A 19613-nucleotide genomic window follows, 5' to 3' on the forward strand; every position below is an offset into this window, starting at 1 on the left:
GGAGTAACAAATCTGTGGGAGCGAGCTTAAATTTAAAAGGGTGGAGAGGTGGGGTACAAATTATAAGCATACACAGAAAGCACACAAAATGCAAGCCAAGATCCTAGAAGAGACAGATACAAGAAAGGGAAAGTCATCTGGAATCCAAAAGTCATAGTCTCCCATTTCCATCACCAATTCACCCCTGCATCTGCTCTGCACTACAGACTGACTATTCTATTATCAGATTACACAGCGCAAGGGGAGGATGGTGGTGGAGGGACTCAGTTCCACCACAATTTTTGCCCCTACAGGGCAGGATGCTTATTGTCTCCTCTTTGGTCCCAATTCCAAATTCCAGGGAAGGAATGAGAATGCCTAGTTTGAGTCAGGTACCCACAGTGGTCCAATTTACTAAGTTCAGTCGGTCAGGGCTATAGGATTCAAACACAACTATTGAGGACAATGGAAACAGGGCCAAAGAGAAGAAAAAAATCATTGTGACCTCCACAGATGGCCCAAAAGGTGACTCTTAAACAGGTGTTCTGTTGACTAGAAGGGAGAGAGGAAAATAAGGAAGGAAGAAGAAAGGGAGAGAAGGAGGGAGAGACAAATCCAGATATATATGGAGGGATTTCCTATAGTGATACTAGCCAAACCGGAAGGTTAGGAATTGCGTGTCTTCCTGGAGAAACAACGAAACCCACTGGTAGTGACATCATCGATGTCCACATGCATGTGATGAGTATCTGCAAGTCAGCGGCACGGACAGGAACTCTTACCTCTGACAGCACATATGCCAATCAAAAGCAGAGATCTATAGCTTAAGAAAATTAAAAAAACAAAAACAAAAACAGGCAAAGAGTTCACTGAAGGAGCGCCTGGGGGTTCAGTCGGTTAAGCGTCTGCCTTCGGCTCAGGTCATGATCCCCGGGTCCTGGGACAGAGCTCCCTGCTCAGTGGAATGCCTGCTCCACCCTCTGCTCCTCTCCCTGCTCACACTTTTGGGCTCCCTCACTCTCTCGCTCTCTCTCAAATAAATAGATAAATAAATAAAATCTTCAAAAGAAAAGACCTCCCTGAAGAACCCAAAACCAAAAATCTCCTATACCTGTCAGCGGCATCTGCTCCAAATACCCCAGGGGTCCGCAGTCTTCACAGTTAGTGTGTATCCAATCCTAGTGGGAGGCAAAGGAGAAACCCATGGCTGCTCACCCTGATGGATCAACGTGCGCTTGCAGCAGACAATGGTCCTCAGCCTGTCAATAAGATTAAAGCCTCGGTCCAACCAACATTCCTCAAAGTGTGGTCCACATCAGTCTCAAACAAGAAATCTGCAATTAACGAGCTCTTCCCACGCACAGCACCGCCACATCGTACTAGGGTAGGCAGCCCCTCAAATGAAGCTCAGGAATCCCCAAGCCACACCGTTTTACAGCTGCTCCCCCCCAACATTGTACCAGGTCGGGTCTATAGGACCAACAGCAGGAGTAACGGTATGTCACTTCCAAGATGAGGTTACAAAATGATTTCAGTTCTAGGCTTGATCTCTCTGTCATTCTCTGCCTTTCTTCCCCCTTCTCCCTTTCCCTCCCTCCATCTCTCCTTAGATTTCTCTTACTGGGGGAAACCATCCCAGGAGCAGCCCCGGGGAGAGAAGCTTGCGGTGGGAAACTGAAAGCCTCCTTCCAACAGCCCCATGAATCAGCTTAAGAAGGGGATACTCCAGCTCCTTCAGAACCTGAAGCACCAGCCCACAGCTTGACTGCAATACCGTGAGAGACTCTGAAATCAGAACCACTCAGCTAGGTCATTCCCAGATCCCTGACCCTCAGAAACCATGAGAGAGCATAAATGTCCATTGTTTCAAGCTGTTTGTTTTAGGGTACTCGGTTACACAGCAATAAATGGGGGGTACTGATAGCTAGTCTCTGTCCTGCATGCCCTTCCTCTCCCTGATTACGGCTCCTCACATCGAGGGATGAAGTTTATTTCTTTTTCCTCCAGTTAAATTTGGGTCGGCCCTGTGACTGATTTGCGCAATAGAAGCCTGCGGAAGTGACATTCTGAAATTTCTGGGCCCGTATCTCAGAGGACTAGCAGCTTCCACTTCCTACCACTTGGAACCCAGACACATGCTGTGAGCAACCAAAGCTGCGTGGGAAAGATATGTGGAGGGGAACCAAGGTGCTCCGTCTGGCATCCCCAGTGGAGCTCACAGCCAACAGCCAGCACTGCCTGTGTACCACGGGAGCAAACTGTCTTGGGCATCCCACCCAAATGAGCGCCCCAGACGGATGCAGCCTCCCCTAACAATATGTGAAATAAATTGCCCGGTCAATTGAAAGAATTGTGAGAATAATAAATGGTTCTTGTTGGTTTTTTTAAGATTTTTTTAAAAAATTTATTTATTGGACAGAGAGAGAGATCACAAGTAGGCAGAGCAGGAGGCAGAGAGAGAGGAAGGGAAGCAGGCTCCCCCACTGAGCAGGGAGCCCAATGCCGGGCTCAATCCCAGGACCCTGAGATCATGACCTGAGCCGAAGGCACAGGCTTAACCCACTGAGCCACCCAGGTGCCCGGGTTCTTGTTATTTTAAGTTACTAGTTTTAGGGGTAGTTTTTATGCAGCAATAGATAACAAAAACCCACTGCCTTAGGCTAATAAATTTATTCTTCAATTACATTCTGAGCATCAGTCTATAAGTGAGATATAGATATCTGTCCAAAGAACCTTTCCAGGCAAAGAATTCATGCCATGTAAGATAGTTCTGCACCTCATATCTACCCTGCATCCCCCATGATGTGAGTATCCACCAGAAAACCACTTGGGCTTTTTGACATTGGCTCCCCCAAATTCATTCCTGATTCTAATGAAGAACTTCATTTCCCGAGCTCTCCTAGGTCCTAGCACTTCCCAAAGTACTTTACTTCTCTTGATTTATGAAATTATTATAGCAACTTTAGGAGCTACGTCCTGTGGTTAGCTCCATTCTCCATATGGGGACACTGGGCTGGAGAGGTAAGGAGGTTGCTGGAGCTCACACACAGCTAATACACAGCAGAACCAGCAGTGGGACTTGGACACTCCACCTACACGTCCACACACCTAACCACAAGCCCATACTGCCATCAGTTCTATGAGGCAAGTTAGATGATGTTATTGCCTCTATTTTAGGGACAAGGACTTGAGGCTTAAGGACAGTGAGTCCCTGGCACAAAGTTCGCACAGTTAATAAAGGGAAGAGCTAGGAGGAAAACTTCCACTAACACCTACGTTCTCTAACATACCCTTATTCTAGATCCCTACATTTGGAGAAAGTGCAGATTGCAGCCGAGTCTGGTCCAGTCACGTAATTTCAACTCTTACAGACTCCACTTTGTCAGGTATTTTAAGAACAAAGGTCAGTGAAACACACATCTGTGGAATAAACCCGGCAGCTCCTTAATCCTCCCCCACCTCCCTTTTGGAGATCCTCAGAACTTAGAAACATTCCCTTGAGTTCTTTAAATACTCGGCAAACATTTGGCCCATTTTCAGGGACTCAGAAGAAACTCACCATATTTAGAAGTTCTGAGAGAAAAAAAAAAAAAGAGTCAGCAAACTCACAGATCTGCAAAAGAGAGGTACTACTCCCTCTGTGATTGCTTCCATCCTGAAAACCCTTTTGCTCTGCCCTTGTTTTAACATCACTTCCATCCAGGAAATTTTTCACATCTATACTCCACGAATAGTGAGAAAATAAAAGAAAATGAAATTTCCTATACACTATTTCATCTGGGTTTCATAAGCTTCTTTTAATAGCAAAAGGTATTTTACATATGTAGCATGATGGTTTATTGAGAATTTAGTGCAGAATAATCTATGGGTCCGCCTCTTTGTCTATCAGGAAAGAATGAATGGTATTTACCCCTACCCAAAGTGCCTCTGTTCCAGGGCCAAAAAGGAAAGCTGCTTGACAGGGGTGGGGAATAGGAGGGCCCTGATTACAAACCCAAATCAGACTTGTAAATCCTGAAGGCTTTGTCCAGGGTCAGGAGAGATGGGCTCTTTCTAATAGGGCTATAACTACTCAGCCAGCTGTCCAGAGGGGATTTGGGCAAGGCATTCTAGGAGCAACTAGTTTGCAACTAACTAGTTTATTCTAGAGTGAAGAGGAGTGGTCGGTCACTTGGTCCTTTGGTACTTTGAGAGTAATCTGAGGTAAGATTCCTCAGACCAGTGGGTAGGGGATAAGGAAGAGTTGACCCTCTTCACACATCGGGTCTATGGGGCATGGCCTCAGGAACCTCAGCAGCAATCCATCTCTATCCATCTTTGTGTTGATGCTTTAATAGAAATCAATGCAAAGTGTTCTGGGGAACTCCATTAGGTTTTAAAAGGTCCTGCATACATGGTTTATAGGACATAGCTCATCTGTATGAAGTTGAGGCTTCACATTACAAATAAAAGCTAGTCAAGCTATATTTAGTCAAAAATAAGAATTTTTTATAGAATAACATGATGGCGGGTTCTTCTCTGTCAGTCAGAATTCAATCAGATAACAGAACCACTCTCAGCATTATAGAATAGAAAATGTATTTAGGATAGAAATGATACCTTGCACAGCTGTGGGAGTCGCTGGGGAAGAAATGGTCTGAAAAGGGCAACTGGAGGATCAGGAAAGCCACTAACCATTCTTCCTGAAACCCTAGGCTGGGGGACAAGCCAGGGTGGTGGGAAGCAACGAGGATACTGTAAAGCTTATGCCTACTAATGCCCACTAATGCCTGTTTTATCTCTTCTCCCTTCATAAGAGTCCCACTTGCACCCATCTAAAGGACAGAAATGAACCCCAAATTCTACCCTTTGGAGAAGCTACAGTGCTCTGGCTTCCACTGGAGAGAAAAGATCCTCATTCAAACTCCTTATTTTCATGCCTATATGTAAGAAGTGACAATGGTATTCTAATTTTACTTCTCTGCAGGAGTTCTCATGCAGAACAAACCTTCAAGCCTCAACTTAATTGATTTTGACTTTATTGATTTTACAAAACTTCCGGAACAGTGAATGGGTGAGTGATGGTTTTGAAACATGTTTCTGAGTTCTCCCACAAAAGGTACGATCTAATTCAACCTCTCCTCGATTATAGGCTGACCACAGTGACTTCTTCAAAGGGATAGAATGCAGCAGAAAGTGACGCCATGAGACCTAGGAGGTTAGATGACCAAAAGCAATACAACTTCTACTTGTCTTTTTCTCTCTCTTTAGAACATGTGCCTCTGGAGCCCTGTGCTATCATGTAGGAATTCCAATTACCCTGAAGCTGCCTGCTAGAGAGATTACACAGACCTTGCAGGGCTTGAAAGAGATGTCAGAGGAGCCCTGGTTGATCCAGCCCCCGGTTGTTCAAGATTCCCAGCCTAGGCAAGGAGCAGCTTTCAAATGACTCCCCTCTCCAATGGCCAAGCTGCCCCAGCCCACACCAAGGAGAGCAGAAATGCGCTTCCTCCACTGAGCGTTATTCAAAATGCAGTTGTGTGAGCAAAAGAAATGTTACTGAGAGGTAAGTCATAAGTTTTGGGATGGTTTATCACACAGCATTTTTTTTCTTTTTTCTTTTTTTTTTTTGTTTAAGATTTTATTCATTTATTTGACAGAGAGAGACAGAGATCACAAGCAGCAGAGAGGCAGAGAGAAGCAGGCTCCCTGCTGAGCAGAGAGCCCGATGTGGGGCTCGATCCCAGGAGCCTGGGATCATGACCAGAGCCGAAAGCAGATGCTTAATGGACTGAGCCACCCAGACACCCCTATCACATAGCATTTTTAATTGAAAGAGGAAGCAAAGCAATTTTCCAAATAAGCTATAAAATGCTAACTTCAAGTAAAGTACAAAGATAAAAGTGCAAAAAAAAAAAAAAAAAGATAAAAGTGCATATATGCCAACACATGGCTATGGAAGTTCATCTACCCATCCAACAAATACATATGAACTGTCTGTGTGCTGAGAACTCAGTGGCAAAGACAGAAATGGTCTCTGCCTTGACAAAGTCTCATGCTTCAGCTTACTGTGGATTAAAGAGACGCTGAAGGAGTGATTTATGAGTGTTACAAATGGGGAAGCCTGGGATGCTCTGTCAGATAATAAGTCATATGTCTTTTCTAGAAATTTCTTAAAGATGTATTCCTCTTAGTCAGAGTCTTTTAGAATCTGGCAATGTTCTGGATATACAGAGCAAGAGAAGAGATAGAGATTTACAAGTTCCGCAAATGCAGGCCACCTGTGTCACAGAGGTATACGGTGGCTGCTTTCAACTGTGGCAGTCAGCTGTCCTTCCTCTGAATCAAACACACATAAACAAGAGGCCAATTGTATGCCCTTCCTGAACCTACTTTGAAATTATTTATAATGATGAAACTATAAGATCATTTTGTCTAAGAAACACTGCTGTGCAGAGTGGCCATAGTTTGGTTGCACATCGAAATTATGCACAAGATCTATATTAGAAGCTAAAAGCTTTCTCATCAGGCTGCTGATAATGAAGTTTGCTAACCATTCTAGTGCATAAAGTAGAATTATGAAAACTGATTCAGTCAATTATCAAAGGGTCGGAGTTTTTCCACCATTCTCAAAATGTAGCCATTGAAGCAGCTTGAAAACTCGTTGTCCAGAATTTAAATTGCCTATTGCCAAGGCTCAGTGACTGTTCCAGGAATGAACAAAAGTGCTTAAAATCTCCGGACTGTTTGATTACAGGTACCTATCTGCCGTTTGCTCGGTCATGTACAACTGTGCAATTAAAACAAATGGTGGCACATAAATGGCTGACTGAGGTAGATTTGGCCTGTGGCAGAGTGCCAGTCTGTTAGAAGGAAGTGTTAAGCACAGTGGGAAACAATGAACACAAAAGACACACAGGCCCCCATGCAAGAGACCCTCGTGAAGCTTATAGTCTAGTCGGGAGAAAGACAAGCAAACGGCATCCATAAGACAGTGTGTAAGAGCTGTGTTGCAAAGGATCAATGGCGTGAGAGGACAGAAAGTTACCCTGAGGGAGCAACCTCTACACTGAAGGTTGTGTAGGAGTCAGCAAGCCCAAGTGTGGGGAAACAGAGGAGAAGAAATCCTGGTTCAGGCCGAGTCAGGTACAAGCTAGGACCCAGGAAAGACTCAGAATGTTAGAGGAACTAAAAAAAATTCAGAATGGTTGGGAGATTAGGAGACAAAATGGTGGAAGATGAGGCTGGACAGGTAGGGAAAAGGGTTTTGGCTGGGTCATGAAGGACCTTATAAGCCATTTTAAAGAGGTTCAATTTTCTGTGCCTAAGATTTCATTTCTGACATGAAAAAGATGAGTTTAGCTAGCCCCTCAGATTTATTCTGTAAAAAGATACTCACTTTTATGAGGATCTCCAAAAATCAAGTAAATGGAAGAATCAGTTCTTCTCTGGCCTGAGGTTAATCAGTTCTTCTCTGGAGTTCCCATTGTCATGCTCACATTTTTGTCTTCCCAAGACTGGGAGCAATTTACTCCTTTACCCACTCAGCCCTGACCTCTCTCTGACCAGCAGATTGGAGAGGAAGGACACAGAATGAAGTCTGAAAGCTTGAAAAATATCATTTTTTGTTCTTAAGAGAGAATCATACAACAAAAAGGGTAGGGAGTACTGTTTCAGACAAGCACAAGACGAAGTAAATATTGAGAGTTTAGAATTGTCAAAGATTTTATTTTTAGCATAAGAAAGACTCCTGCACAGAACACTTATGCCTTTTATCTGGTTCTCAGAAAAATCATCTATCTTATAGTTTACTACACAGCACATGTCAATACACTACCAGCACTTGGCAGCCACCCTTTACTGCTGGCAAAGTCATCACTTATTGCCGGCAAAGTCATTTACTAAGTAAAGGAATGACCTCCTCTCCTGAATGTTGTTGACCTGTATGCAGAAAGGACCTGAGCCAAGTGTAGCATGCCTCCTAGATTGAGTGCTAGGCATTTAGTGCACCTAGTATGGTACTAGGCAGTGAGAAAAATAAGGGATGAATTCAATACAAGTCATAGTCTGCTGAAAGTCCAGACACAGGTCTGATGACAAGGAATGGCAGAACTTAGAGAGCAAAATCTTTACACTGGCCTGTTTCCTGAGCTAACCAGAGAAAACTCATAATAAGGAAACTCCTTAACACTAAGCAAAAAGACAAGTATTAGTATTAGTTCTCTATTGCTACTATAATAAATTACCACAAAGTAGTGGCTTAAAACAACACAAATTATCTTATATTTACAGTTCTAGAGATTAGAAGTCCAAAATGAATCTTAAGGACCAAAGCCAAGGTGTCAAAAAAAACTGTGTTCCTTCTGAAGGCTTTACAAGATTCATTCCTCTCCTTCTCCTGATTCTAGAGGCTTTGCACATTCCTTGGCTCATGGACCCCTTCCCATCATTCAGTCCTGCTGTCTTATCTCCTTCTCTGACCCTCCATCTTCCCCTTATAAGAGTCCTTATAGGGGTGCCTGGGTGGTACAGTTGGTTGAGCACCCAACTCTTGGTTTCAGCTCAGGTCATGAGTTAGTTCGCATTTGTGAGACAAAGCTCCACATCAGGCTCCACGCTCTGTGGGGAGTCCACTTGAGATTCTCTCTCTCTCCTTCCCTCTCCCACAGTCCCTCCCACTCATGTTCTCTCTCCCTCTTTATCTCTCTCAAGTAAATAAATAAATCTTTATTTTAAAAAAAAGAATCCTTATAATTACACTGGGTGCACCCAGATAATTCAGGATAATTTCTGTTTCAAGATTCTTACCCTACAACCATAACATTCTTCTTTTTTTCTTTTATGTCAATATAAATATAAAAGGGGAGAAAAATCCTTAATTTCATCACATCTTACTCCCCCTTCTGTCATGTAAAGAAACACTGTCACAGGTTCCAGGGGTTAAGGCATGGATATCTCTGGAGGGCCATTATTCTGCCCACCACAACACGAAGAGAACAATCGGTAAAATCGGAGAGGGTGAGATTCTGTCTGGTCTGTTCAACGTCATCCTCACACAGTACCTGCCTGGCTCATCATCAGTAATCAGCATACACCAGTTGAGCAACTGAATAAATAAATTAGGAAAGAGAAAGAATGTGCTATTTCTTGTGCTAACTCCTCATGTGAATAAGGAACAGATGGTTCCAAAATCTGTAATTTGCTGTCTCTTAAAAATCTGAAGGACTGGGGTCCCTGGGTGGCTTAGTAGGTTAAGGCCTCTGCCTTCCGCTCAGGTCATGATCCCAGGGTCCTGGGATCAAGCCCTGCATTGGGCTCACTGCTCAGCAGGGAGTCTGCTTCCTCCTCTCTCTCTGCCTGCCTCTCCGCCTACTTGTAATCTCTGTCTGTCAAATAAATAAATAAAGAAAAAGAAAAATCTGAAGGACTGAATGCATACTGAGTATCAGTTTGGAAAGATGAAAGAAAAAGTTCTGGAGAATGGTGTTGGTGATGGTTGCACGAGAGGATGAATGTATTTAATGCCACTGAGCTATACACTTCAAATTGGCTAAAATGGTCAATGTTATTTATATTTTACCACAATGAAAGAATACAAAGAAGTCAACTCAAGGAAAAAACTACACAATGGGCCTTAACCAAAATAATACCTGACTTTGGATATCCCTCCTAGAATAATTTCCTGGAGAGAAAGGTGTGGTGTATCTTCAATCCTGGGGCTGAATCTTCTCAACATTTTGTTTTCCTCTTAAAGCATTGGAATTTGTGACAGGTCACGTTCATTATGAAAAAATGTTTTCCTTTTGCTTTTTAAGCTACACTAACGTAGGAGAGATGAGTCAAGCAAGCAGATTTTGGGGGGGCCTTTGGTTAGCTTATTTTTCTAAGTATTTTCATTTGTCCACATCATGATTTTAAACTCATACACACACACATTCCCTCTCTCTAATGCACTACAAACACACACACACACACACACACACACACTCACACTCACACACAAACCTGCACAAGAAGTCAGAGCTTTGCTCAGACCCAATGACTCTGTGAAGTGAATTTTTCACTGATTTATCAGTTCATTTGAGCCAACTGCAGACACAGCCTCAGAAAGACCATTCTCAGAATAGATGGTCAACTTTTATCCCAGAGCAACAACTAGGAACCAATTAGAGTCATTCTCTTCAATGGGGCTTATTATTGGTGCTAATCTGTGAATAGAAGAGTCCAATTGTGAGGAAGGTTAGCAACCCCAAATAACATGCCCATGAGGTTTATTAGGCTTCTGCCAACACCTTTAGGCTGCCTTAATTGCTTCTTCAGGGCTGATTTCACACAGAGAATGGAGTCATTTCCAGTGCTCTAGTCTAGTTCTCTCAGTTTCAGGTATGGAAGGCAGGGAAGAGCACAGAAAACTTGGGTCACTTTACTAAACCTATAAAAGAGGTATTTTAAGGAACTTCCACAACATTGCACAACCAAAGTCAGTAGAACAGAATCTGGGGCCCAAATCTGTCTTACTCAAAATCTATTACATTTCTACTACATCACACACTAACCCACTCCTGAAGAGTCAACCCTCAGAAAAAGAATGAGCCAATGTGGGCCTTCAACAAATATTGTTCAGTTCTTCCTATATCCTGGTCCCCTTTCAGCAGCCCTCCTTACCATACTCTTACAGGAGTCCAGTCACCTGCCACACATACCCATTAAGGAATAAAGCAGTTGGTGAGATGAACATCTAAGTCAACTACAGCTAGAACGAACCGGGTGCCTGGACCTATGTTAAATGTTTCACACGTGTTATGAAGAATATTTTGTAAAGTCTTATTCTTAGATATGATTGGTGATGCTGAGGTCTGAGAAATCATCAGCAAAACCAGAGCCTAAATTTATGACACCAGACTGAGTCCCAGGCCTTTCTATTTCACCACATTGCCCTTGGGGCCAAAACATACAACTCCATCTTCCTCACCACAGTGAATGTCAGTAAGTGGAGTACAATATTGACTTTGTCATATAAACAAAGCAGGCAAGGGAAAGAGTAAAGATGGCAAAAGAACAAGGAGCCCTTAGCCAAGGGAAGAAAGGACTTTTCTATGAACAAAGCTCTCTTACATTTTGCTTTCAAAGAATTTCTTTATAGCAGCAAGGACTCTATGAAATACATTTGTGTTGGAAAGCAGAAGAATGCATCAATATTTCTTCTGTGTTTTCTGTCTTGGGTTGAAGGAGTGTGGCAGAAATTGTTCCTTCCATCAGGAAGCTAACCCTGATTCTGGCAGATAAATAAGATAAGACAGATCCAGAGTCAGTCCTGATAGCGTCCCAAAGTCCTCTCGCTCCTCTGACCAACATCTTAGAAAACTACATCAGATGTTTCCTAAGAGATTTGCTCACAAGAGGTTCATTATTTTTTGAATCAGGCTGGAGTAAAAATCCCCCTCTAAAACGGAGGGAAGGGGGGCCTACCCCTTGGATGGCTTGGTGTTATTTCCTTTCTCAAGATCTCCAGGGCTGAGAGTGCTTACCCTAGAGCACCCCCTTGCAAAGTTGGTGAAGGGGGTGGTATGCAGGGAAAAAAGACTTTTCAAGGAGATTCAGGTCAAGGAGCAAGAGGAAACTCAAGCTGGACCTTGATTTTTCTTTTCTTTTACTCCGCCAATGAAACCACCCAGGAAGTTGCTTCTATAGACCAAAAAAACCTGACGGTTTGAAAGGAAGGATTCTAAGTGCTTCCTTTTCAGCTTTGTGAAAAGAAATCCTTTTCTCTGAAATTAAGCACAGAAGCAAGCTAACACCACCAGACAAGTGGTAAACAACTTTGACAGAAATTAATCAGGACAAATCAGTGTGGCAGGGATATTTGGTCTCCCATGGAAGTGTCAGAAAATCATACAATTGTCAGACAGTAAGTGTTTAGCCTGGAAGCCAGGACAATGCAGGAAACTTCTCATGGATGAAATTAATACACAGGAAACCCCTCGGTGGGCAGGAGGTACTTTCCAGAGAAGTTTGTGCCTGAGCTTAGGAAGAATCAGAGTCAAATGCAACAGACAGTTCCGGGACCAAGCTAAGCTGACCAACAGCATGGTTTTTATGCATATCACTTGAGCTTGTAAAATTTAAAGAGTTGAAGCATTAAATCTTCCACAGACAAGTCTCCTGGAGAGCCTGTTTCTGTTCTCTTGCTGATTACAGCATGTGAAAACCCCAAGCAAAGTGGCAAAAAAAATTCTGCTTCATCTGACTGCCTGCCATCAAGCTAGACTCAAATTGTGAAGTTACCTGAAGCTTCATGATGAAACTGGAAAATAAAACATCTGGGTTCCCATAATGGCCGGGCTGCCGTCCCCATGGGGAATCAATGCCAGACCTTATTCCTTTCCTCTGAAAAGTGAGGGCTTTGATGAGAGTCTCTAGCATTCCTTTAGGCCTTCACAATCTAGATTTCTAAATTCGTCTCTGGCCCCTTTTATTTCCCTCTATTCCAAGTTCTCCCCTCCCCCGCCAGTCACTTGCCTACTATATTCCAAGGCAGAAGACTGACCCATGATAATGTCTGTAAATGTTATTTGATTCAGAATACACACACACACACACACACACACACACACACACACACAGCCAAAGGATAAAGATTTTACAATCTTCATTTTGCAGAGCAAAAGCTTGAGACTCAGAGGGATTAAAGCATTTGCCCAAGATCGAAGATCAAGAAGAGGGTTGCTTTGGAATTTGAATCCAGGACCATCTAACTCTGAAGTTCACATTCTCCTTGTGTAGACTGTATCCTACAGTCTCTCTCTGTGGCTCTGGACCTTTCTTATGAGTCCCAGGGCAAATGGCTCTTTTTCTCTCAGCTTGAAACTCCTAAGAACAAACCTCTGTTCCCCATCAAAGCCCATATGTCCTCTCTCTGATTTCCTCAAATGTCTATCAGTTTTGCACACATTTTCTTTATAACTGAGAGGGGATAACCTATTCTAATTACCTATTCCAACCCACTTATAAAAAAAAGAGGAAGAGGGGTGCCTGGGCAGCTCAGTCCATAAAGTATCCAACTCTCGGTTTCAGCTCAGGTCATGATTTCAGGGTCATGAGATGGGGCCCGGCACTGAGTTCCACACTGAGCATGGGGCCTGCTTAAAATTCTCTCTCTCCCTCCACCCCTCCCATGCTCTTGCTCTTTCTCTCTCTTAAAAAAAGAAAAAAAAAAAAAAAAAAAAGGAAGAAACTGAAGCCCAGACAGGAAGCATTTTCTCATACAAAGAGTATTTACATATAAGGCCCATTTTAAGCTTTTTTTCAGTTTTAAGCTATCACACAGTCATGACTACTAAAATATCACTGAACTGTCTCTGATTAATGACTTAACTCTCATAGATAATAATTTTTTACAAATAAGATACATTTTCTACCATAACAAAAGAAATACAGGCTTATTATTATTTTTTTTTTAATACAGGCTTATTTTTGACAATTTGGAAACTAAAGCAAAGTAGCACAAGAAAGAAATCCTTCATAAATCATCAAAGAAGGGCACTATTAAGTTTACCAAATTTACTTCCAGTACTTTTTCTTTCTCTTTCTTTTCCTTGGCATCATTTCAGTTTTATTTTTTTATCAAGCTTTTTTTCTGAGTATAAAAATAATATGTGGTCCACAAAGAGATACCACTGTACACCCAACAGAATGATTAAAATTTTTAAAAAGATGAACACCATCAAATATTGGCAAGGGTATGGAGCAATCAGAACTTGCTTACATTGTTGGCAAAAGTATAAAATGGTACAACCGCTTTGAGAATGGGCCTGGACTTTTCTTACAAAACTAAATACAGGGGCACCTGGGTGGCTCAGTGGGTTAAAGCCTCTGCCTTCAGCTCAGGTCATGATTCCACGTTCCTGGGATAGAGTCCTGCATTGGGCTCCCTGCTCAGCAGGGAGCCTGCTTCCCTTCCTCTCTCTGCCTGCTTCTCTGCCTACTTGTGATCTCTCTCTGTCAAATAAATAAATAAAATCTTTTAAAAATAAATAAATAAATAAATTTTTTTTGGGAAACTAAATACATGCCTACTCTATGACCCAGAACTATACCCAGGGTTTTACCCAAGAGGAAAAAAACCTATGTCCACAAAAGGACTGTATAAGAATGTTAATAACAGCTTTAGTTATAATAGCCCAAAACTGGAAATAGCCTAGGTGTCCATCAATAGGAGAACAGAAATACCAACAGTGGTACATGTGTCCCACCCCAGCAACAGAGAGGAACAAACTACTGGTATATGCAATAGCATGGGCAAATCTCAAAAACACTATGTCGAATAAAAGAACTTTACATAAAAGTCTGCATCCTGTATGATTCCGTTTACATGAACTTCTGTGACAGGCAAAACTAGCCCATGCCAGAAAAATACAAGCACAGAAGTTGCTTTGGGGAAATGGACTGACCCGGAATGAAGGTACTTTCCAAGGTGATGATGATGTTCTGAATCTTGCTAAGGATTAGTCAAGTAGATGTATTTGTCAGAACCCACTGAATGGTACACAGAATTTGTGCACGTCGCCTTACAAGTAAATCTTACCTTATAAGGAAAAAAAAAAAGGTACACGACAAATACTGAATTTTAACAGTAATGCATGATGAAATATTTGGGTACAGGTATACTGAGGCCAACAACTTATTTTGAAATGCATCAAAAAATAAAATGGATAAGGAAGGAAATGGGTAGATAAGTGATGGAGTGTAATAAAATGTTAACTGTAGAATCTAGGTGGCGGATATAAGCCTATTCACTAAAAAATTCTTTCCTATTTTCTGTATGTTTGAGAATTGTCATAATAAAATGTCGGGGAAGGGGAAAAAAAGGAAAAGGAAAAAACGAGGAAGTATGGGAAACTCAAAAAGTTCAGAGAAAACAAGACTCTCCCAAAACACTGATACCAAACAACAGTATTGAAAACAACAGTGAATTACACTCCATCCTTTTCTCAATATTTAGGGATGTGGGTGGGTGTTTTACAAAATTAGTACCAAACAGATATAAATCTTCATATTTGAAGTAGCATTTTATGAACAGTACTTTCCCAGGCAATTAAATATTCTTCAAAAATACTGTATTATAATTTATTTCAGTTTATTTTGAATATTTTAGGTTATTTTTCACTGCTGTAAGTAAATGACAGCTTGACAAACATTCATGAGTAAATAGGCATTTTGTCTAAGACCTTACAGCCACCTAATGCTGTTCGCAAAAGGAAATACTTTCCAAAGCAAGACAGCACTGAGTTTTTTATTTATTTATTTATTTGACAGAGATCACAAGTAGGCAGAGAGGCAGACAGAGAGAGAGAGAGGAGGAAGCAGGCTCCCCGCTGAGCAGAGAGCCCGATGCGGGACTCGATCCCAGGACCCTGAGATCATGACCTGAGCCGAAGGCAGCGGCTTAACCCACTGAGCCACCCAGGCACCCAGCACTGAGGTTTAAAGGGTGGAAATACATCTACCTCTACCACCTACTGTGTTTCCTTAGGAAATGTACTGAGTCTCCCTAGATCTATTTCTTCTTCTGTGCTCCAAGGTAGTATTCTGGAAGTGCCTAGCACTGTGCCTGGTACATGATTAACTCCCAGTAAATGGCAGCTGTTATTATTTCATGTTATTTGTGCACGGCGACAGCTAATTGAGAATATTTCTGACAAAAGAAATATTCAGGGAGACACAGCAAGAAACATAGATTATAACAAAAACCTGTCTAGCTTGACTTAGTATCCCCATATCTTGCAATTTCAATCCTGTAAGAGGTACTCAATAAATATAAGCCGAATAAATTGGTAATGAATGAATGTATAAATAAGAGGGTAGGTACCTGACTTTAATTTACCTAGCCACGAGGGCAGCCTCAACTTCCCTTGTAAGCTTTTCCTGCCCCTATCCCTCTGGAAGCCCCTGAACACATCTCCTTTGTTAGCTGAAATTGCACAGGATGAGTTAACCTGGAGACCAGAGTCCAAAGTCTGGCCTTTATCTCTAACTAGCCATGTGTCTTTGGACTAAGATACTGGTAGAAAGAAAGAAAGAAAGAAAGAAAGAAAGAAAGAAAGAAAGAAAGAAAGAAAGAAAGAAAGAGAGAAACCACTATTCTATGAGTATTACAATAGTCTCTAATGAGACTGCTACCATAAAATAGAATGACAGAACATGTCATGACCCCCCTTGTTCAGATGTGAAAACTGAGGCCCAGAGAAGTGAAATTATTTATCCAAATTTCCTCCTCCAGACCAAGAGGCAATCAAGTAAACAACCTCCACAGGCTCTTCTGGCTCTAAGGGGCGTAGGCTGCAAAGAGTTTCCCCCATAGATTACCCTTCCGGCTACATCTTTCTGAGGGCCCTCCCACTCTCTTCTGCTTCCCCAAAGTCAGCTACGCCAAGCTACACTAGGGATTTTTGACAACAGAGGGGGCTGCCGAGACAAACCAGGCTTTCGCCAAATAAGGAAGAGAAGTGTGCCATCCTACTGAGATGCAGCCCAAGTTCCTCATTCCACCCTGAATTCTGTGAAGCCCCTTGAGGCACAGTAGTACAAAATACTCTTGAAATCAGTGGTACGAAATATAATCCACGACGAATATGTGCTCTGGTCCTCACTCTGCCAGTAACAACCTGTCATCCCAGGAAAGGCCCTTCACAGAAATGTAAAAAAGTCCTTGCTCAGGGGTTCTCAAACTTGGCTGTGCATCAGAATCTCCCAGATTTTACTGAACACACACAATGCAGGCAGATACACACACTCCCCAGCAATTGTCATCCCCACTATGTTCTTAGACATGGACATGTAAGGCATGCCTTTGTCTGTATCTCCTTCCTGCTATTTGCAAACAAAGTTCAAAACTTTCATGCTCTGAGCAGTGGGGAGAAAGGATTTGGTTCTAAAGGTTCCTGCTTTCACAGGATTATTCTGGGATTTCTGTGCCAGGATGGTGACTTCACATGCCATACTGGCACTGGTAGCAAGTCCATCTATGGGGGGAAGTTTAATGCTGAGAATTTCATCCTAAAGCATATGGGTCCTTCCATCTTGTCCATGGCAAATGCTGGACCCAACACCAATGGTTGCCAGTTTTTCATCTGCACTGCCAAGACTGAGTGCTTGGATGCCAAGCCTGGGCTTTGTCACGATTAAAAAAAAAAAAAAAAAGGCGTGAATATTGTGGAAGCCCTGGAGCACTTCAGATTAAGAAACATCAAGACCAGCAAGATCGTCACCATTGCTGACCATGAATAATCTAATAAATCTTATTTGTGTTTTAACCATCAGACCATTCCTTCTGTAGCTTAGATGAGCCCTGCTTCATCCTTATCTGCTCAAAATATCCCAAAATCTTTGTGCTCTCATTGCAGTTCTATGGGTTTCATATTTGTCTTACCCCCTCCAACTCTAGCTGGATTGCAGAGTTAAGTTGATCATATAAAATAAGAACTAAACAGAAGAAAAAGAAGAATGAGGAGAAGTAGGCGAAAACACACAATCCAGGCCCCATCTCAGACCTATTACTCTCCCAGAATCTTCAGGGGTGGAACCTGGAAATCTATAAGATCCTAGGCCTTTCTAATACAAAGACATTTTTGGAAGCCACTAAATTAGATAAATTCAAGGTTCTCTTTTTCATTCTGAGATGTAAACTCGAAATGGATCCACCTCTCTCCTGCTCCCATAAAATACAATGCCTTATATTTCTGGTTTACAGATGTCTAGAGAACTGTCTTGAGAATGATTTGAAGACAGAACTGTACAGCAGAAACAGAACATGAGCCACAAATGTGAGCCACATTTACAATTTTACATTTTCTAGTAGCCCTTTAAAAAAAAAAAAAGTTAAAAGAGAGGTGCCTAGCTCAGTCAGTTAAGTGTTTGCCTTCAGCTCAGGTCATGTTCCCAGAACCCTGGGAGTGACCCCATATCAGGCTCCCTACTCAGGAAGCCTGCTTCTCCTTCTGACACTCCCCACTCTGGTGCTCTCTCTCTCTCTCACTCTCTCTAAAATCAATAAATATATATATATTTTTAAGTTAAAATAAGGGGCGCCTAGGTGGCTTAATGCGTTAAGCCTCTGCCTTCGGCTCAGGACATGATCTCGGGGTCCTGGGATCCAGCCTTGCATCAGGCTCTCTGCTTGGCAGGGAGCCTTCCTCCCCCTCTCTCTCTCTGCCTGCCTCTCTGCCCACTCGTGACCTCTCTCTCTGTCAAATAAATAAATAAAATCTTAAAAAAAATAAAAATAAATTTTAAAAAATAAAAAGCTAAAATAAACAGGTAAAATTAAGCTTAATACATATTTTATTGAACCCAATCTATCATTTCAACTTGCAATAGATATAAAATTAATTGAGATATTTTACATTTTTTTCTTTTGTGAGGTCTTCATGATCTTGTTTGTATTTTACAACATTCATCAACTTGGACCAGCCACATTTTAAATGCTTTGTAGCCACATGTAACCAACATTAACCCACATTAGTCAGAGCTATTAAACCACATCAATAGGAGGTGGTGCGATAATCAATTAGTAGTGTCCATGATGAGCAGGGTTTTGGTGGGGGGGAGGCATATGTGCCCTACAGTAGTCATCACTGGGTAGTGAACACCAAATGACCTAATTTCTAGTTCTCCAGAGATCAGGCAAAAGGACAAAGGTCAGAGGGGACTCAGCCTAGGACTCACTCATACGAGGGGACAGAAATCCACACTAGTGTTTAGTGGTTAGAAGCACTGCAATCGACTGTAACAAACATTAAAATAAGTAAGACAACGATAAAGCCAGGAGGGAATAGAATAAACCCAAGCACCAGCACTTGAGAATATATGTTGTTTCTTTCTATGAAAATAACCTTCTTAACTCAGGGTCAATGTAATGAGCCTACTGAAGGGCTCCCGCTTGATTTATAAGGAACATTCACAGCGTGGTCGAATATCCAGTAGGAGAGATAGTCAGTTGATACACAGGGCAGAACAAGTAGGGAAGGAAGGTGCCTAGACCATGAAAATCATAATGTAATCAGGAATAATGAAAGATCATATTTAGAAGTTATCATTTAATAAAAGCACTCTAGGGATGCCTGGGTGGCTCAGTGGGTTAAGCGCCTGCCTTCGGCTCAGGTCATGATCCCAGCGTCCTAGGATCAAGTCCCACATTGGACTCCTTGCTCGGCAGGGAGCCTGCTTCTCCCTCTGCCTCTGCCTCTGCCTGCCTCTCTGCCTGCCTGTACTCGCTCGTGCTCTCTCTCTCTGACAAATAAATAAATAAAATCTTAAAAAAATAATAAATAAAAATAAAAAAATTTAAAAAACACTTTACTATCCTTTTTCATTTTTTCCTTATGACATGGCGCAAGCAGGTGGGGTACACATCCCCATTTCAGAGGGGAACCGAGGTTCAGAGAGCTATGTGTTTGCCTAAGTCTCATAGTCAGGGAGTAAACAGCGTAGTTTCTCCACACGAAGCTCTCTGGTCCATATGGGAATTCAACCCTAGCCTCATTATCCGTGAACTCTGGCCAGCTACTCACCTGATACAGCTATTAATACCATTAATTCACTTTTCAAAGGCCTTTCCTCTTCTAATAGATTAAGACCCAGTTAGCTTTCTATCCACC

The 19613-nt window shown here is 42.1% G+C and overlaps 1 long non-coding RNA gene and 1 pseudogene across 3 annotated transcripts in view; one reads left to right on the plus strand and one right to left on the minus strand.

The window, feature by feature from the left end:
- Positions 1-19613, minus strand: part of LOC309861775 — a 243545-nt gene that overhangs the window by 182044 nt on the left and 41888 nt on the right. Inside the window, exon 3 of one of the 2 annotated variants that reach the window (XR_014310198.1) lies at positions 1091-1157. The exons of the other annotated variant lie outside the window; for it this stretch is intronic. This is a non-coding gene — a long non-coding RNA (uncharacterized lncRNA). The remainder of the gene's footprint in view (positions 1-1090; positions 1158-19613) is intronic. 2 annotated transcript variants of the gene reach the window in all.
- On the plus strand, positions 7163-17244 carry LOC309861937 (peptidyl-prolyl cis-trans isomerase A pseudogene; annotated as a pseudogene). The gene is made up of 2 exons: positions 7163-7210; positions 16936-17244. The product of its transcript is annotated as a peptidyl-prolyl cis-trans isomerase A pseudogene (transcript).

This window comes from Mustela nivalis (genome assembly GCF_964662115.1).
Source record: "Mustela nivalis genome assembly, chromosome: 3".
NCBI classification, from domain to species: domain Eukaryota; kingdom Metazoa; phylum Chordata; class Mammalia; order Carnivora; family Mustelidae; genus Mustela; species Mustela nivalis.